Genomic DNA, 4,125 nt, shown 5'->3' on the forward strand with positions numbered 1-4,125 from the left:
AGCCAGTGCAAGTGAGCCAGTATAGGCGTAATATGATCAAACTTTCTTGTTTTTGTCAAAAGCCTTGCAGCCGCATTTTGTACCAACTGAATCTTAAACCCCACGCCGTTCCCCATTCTTGAACTTTATTTACCGCTTTTTGAATCTTCTTTTCTATACGATTAGTATTTCTACCTCTCTTCCACATCACTCCGTCGTCAGCAAACAGTGCCACATCCACTAACCCTTCCACTTCACTAAAAACTTAATTTATCATTATTGAAAATAATACTGGACTTATTATACTCCCGTGCGGGGTCCCATTTTCCACTTCATATACTCTGCTGTATTCATTCTCTATTTTTACTTGTTAAGAAGTCTTTTATCCATCTGTACATTTTCCCTCTAATCCCAATTATATTTAGTTTTATCAGCAATCCCTGTTTCCACAACATATCATAAGCTTTCTCTATATCAAAAAATACTGCAATTATACTTTCTTTATTTATTTGTCCCTTTCTAATTTCCTCTTCCAGCTGCACTGCTGGGTCGTTTGTGTTTCTTGCTTTGCGAAATCCACTTTGGTAGTTTTTTATTATTTCTTTTGACTCTAAATAATATACTAGTCTTTCATTAATCATTTTTTCCATTACTTTACCCAAATTTGAGGTCAATGCTATCGGCCTATAATTACCTGCCTCTTCCGGGTCTTTCCCTGGTTTGCATATCGGAATTATTACAGCTTCTTTCCACTCTGCTGGTAATTTCCCTTCTTCATATATCCTATTATATAATTTCAAGACCACTTCTTTGCCAATGCTGCTTAAGTTTTTGATCATCTGATAACTCACCTGGTCTTTTCCTGGTGTTGTATTTTTAACCTTTTTCAATATTCGAACCATTTCATTCAAAGAAAATGTCATATCTATAGTGTTGGTTAAACTATTATCATTGTCTTCCACCATTTCCCCAATATTTAAACTAATTGTTTCTTCTCTCTTTTGTTTTTCTACATTTCTCAAATTATCATTACTGTGCACTTTAACAAATGTCTTTGCTAAAAGTTCTGCTTTTTCTTTATTTTCTAACACACACTGTGTCCCATCTTTCATCACATGATTTTTATGTTCACTTCTGATCCCTGACATTTTCTTGATCATTCCCCACACTTGGCCTAAAGGAGTAGTTCTATTTAATGATTCACAAAACGTTCTCCAATAGTGTTTTTTTGTCTTTTTAATAACATACCTTACTTTAGCTTGGTGCCTTTTATATTGGATCATATCTTGGAAATTATGTGTTCTTCTCAATATTCTAAATGCTCTATTCCGTTCTTTTATTGCATCTGTGCACGCTTGTGTCCACCACTGCACTATCTTCCTTCTTTTCCCTATACTACTCCTTGGTATGCTCTTTTTGGCTGCTTTTATTATGCACTTTGTAATATCTGTATTCAGTTGTTCAATATCTTGATTTATATCCACTTCCTTTAATGTCATGTCGGTACTTTCCCTAAATTGTCCCCAATCTCCGTGATTATACTTCCATCTTCCTTCTTTTTTAGTGTTTTCTGTCCTTTGGTTTATGTTTATGTGAATGAAGATTGGGTAGTGATCACTTCCTATAGTGCTGTCTTTATTTACTTCCCACTCTACCTTTCCTGCTAACCCTTGTGACACCAGTGTTACATCTATTGCTGTTTCTTTACCCGTAACTACATCTAATCTGGTTCCCGACCCATCATTCACACACACCAGTTCTTTTTCCTCCAAAAATGCTTCCAATGTTTCCCCATTCCAGTCATCCCTTTCACCCCACATTGTGCTATGTGCATTAAAGTCACCACACCAAATGATATTGCCACTCCAGTGCTCGACTATTTTTTCTAGTTGATGAATTTGTAATTTCTTGCACGGATTATAGAAGTTTAGCACTTTGTATCTTTCTTTATTATTCCATACTTCTACCCCTACTATTTCTAGTTCTTGTTTTTCTTTTAATATTGTATAATACATGTCTTCTTTAATAAATATGGCACATCCTCCTCCTTGCCCATCATTCCTATCTTTACGCATTGTTACGTATCCTTTTATTATAAAGCTCAATTTTGGCTTCAGCCAGGTTTCTTGAATACATATTACATGTGGTTTATTTTTCATATTATTAATATATCCCTTTAGTTCCTGTCCGTTTGCTACTAAAATTCTGGCATTCCACTGAATAATTAACATGGCGTTGGATTGTGGTAACATGACTCTGTCTCGTCTACTCTCTGTAGTTCACCTTGCACCTGTTCCCAAGATAGTTCTTTTAAATTTAAGAACTTTGCTGCTGCTTTGACAATTATTTTGATCTTCTCAGTTTTATTTCTTGCCTGTTCTGTACAGTTTATGACATATGCCAGGAACACAACTAGCTTGTCCATAGAAAGTCCTGTATTTGTTGCCTCTTGTTTTTTATTACTTGAACTATTGCCACTTCTGTCTCGTTCTGAACTATTCTCACTTCTATCTTGTTCTGCACTTTCTTGATTTCTTACTTTAACTGCCTCTGCGTATGTAATATTTCTTTCTACTCTGATTTGCTGTACCTCTGTTGCCTGTTTCCTAATGACACATCCCCCATACGCTGCTGTGTGATTCCCTCCACAGTTACAACATTTGACCAGATCATTATCTCCACATTGTCCATATTCATGCTCCCCTCCACACCTTCCACATCTCAACTTAGCATGACACACACTGGCTATGTGCCCATAGCGTTGGCACTTGAAGCAGCGTACTGGGGGTGGAACGTAAGCTCTAACATAAAAGCTTAAAAACCCAATCATAATTCTCCGCGGGAGGACTTCCTCGACAAACTGTACTAATACTGATTCGCTTTCCGTCTTTTCTCCATTTCTATATGCCATCATTCTTGTCAACATCTTGACAGTTCCCCCTTTTATTTGTCTTTTCAATTCTTCTAAATTTTCACCTCTTGGAATTCCTGTCACTACTCCTCTTGCCCCCTTTCGTTCTCCCACTTTGATTTTTTCCTTTATTATCTTATTGCAGTTTTTGCAACCGCATTGCTTTACTTTTTTGCTCTCCATTTTTGCATTTAATCAAAAGTCGTCCGTCCCTAAGCACCTTCGCTATCTCCACCTCTCCGATGTCCTTCTTTAACCCCTTAACCAGTGTCATTAAACTTATGTCATTCATGTCTTGACTTGATTTGAATGTATATATAATCCTATAATTATCTTCCATAGTCTTTTTCCTTTTTTCTACTTCTTTATCTTCTTCATGGGCTCTTTTAGCACTCAACTTTCCTTCATGCCCTCCACTCCCCTTTATTCTTTTCTCCCCTCTAGTCCTATCCACGTCCATACCTTCCTCATACATCCCGTCACTATCCCCTTCCATCTCGATCCAGTCACAAAACAGTTTATGCACAACCGCCAAGAAGATTTGGATACTCTCACGTGTTTAGCTACCACTCTTGGTTTACTTCCGCCTTCCGTCTTTCTGCTTCCGTCCCAAACGCCTTCCGTCTTCTTCTTCTTTTCAGTTTTACGACAGCTGGCATCCATCTGTGTTGCACTACTGCCATCTTCAGTTTCATTTTATAATTAAATGACAATCTCACCTTGAGTCCTTGTATTATTCAAAAATCCCCACAGTATTTCCCTTGCATTTTCAGTTGAGTTGAGTTGAGTTTCAGTTTATTTGGAACATGCATGCATACAACATGATTCATCACAATTTCTAGTTTCTGTATTCAACGTTTACGAAAAGGAGTAGGAAGAAGCAGAGTTTATTTAATCCTGCCCCTTTTCCTTTACATAGTAGTTGCTAAAACTTTTGTTCACTTCCTCTTCTCAATTTATTCACAATATACTCCATAAGTAATAACAATAAAATACATACATAATAATTGTTGAAGTAAGTTAGTTATATTTCGTATGGTGAGATGAGTAAGATTATCTTGAAAATAAATGGATGGGTGAGATAAATTCAGAATGTTTATCATGGTTCTTCTTCTTTGTACTTTGTAAACACTTTATACGTTTTAAGAGTTTCTTGAAGTGGATCATATTAGTACATTGTTTTTATTACTTTGCTTAATCCATTCCATAATTTAATTCCACATACTAATATACTG

This window comes from Entelurus aequoreus, linkage group LG07 (assembly GCF_033978785.1).
Source record: "Entelurus aequoreus isolate RoL-2023_Sb linkage group LG07, RoL_Eaeq_v1.1, whole genome shotgun sequence".
Classification (NCBI taxonomy): domain Eukaryota; kingdom Metazoa; phylum Chordata; class Actinopteri; order Syngnathiformes; family Syngnathidae; genus Entelurus; species Entelurus aequoreus.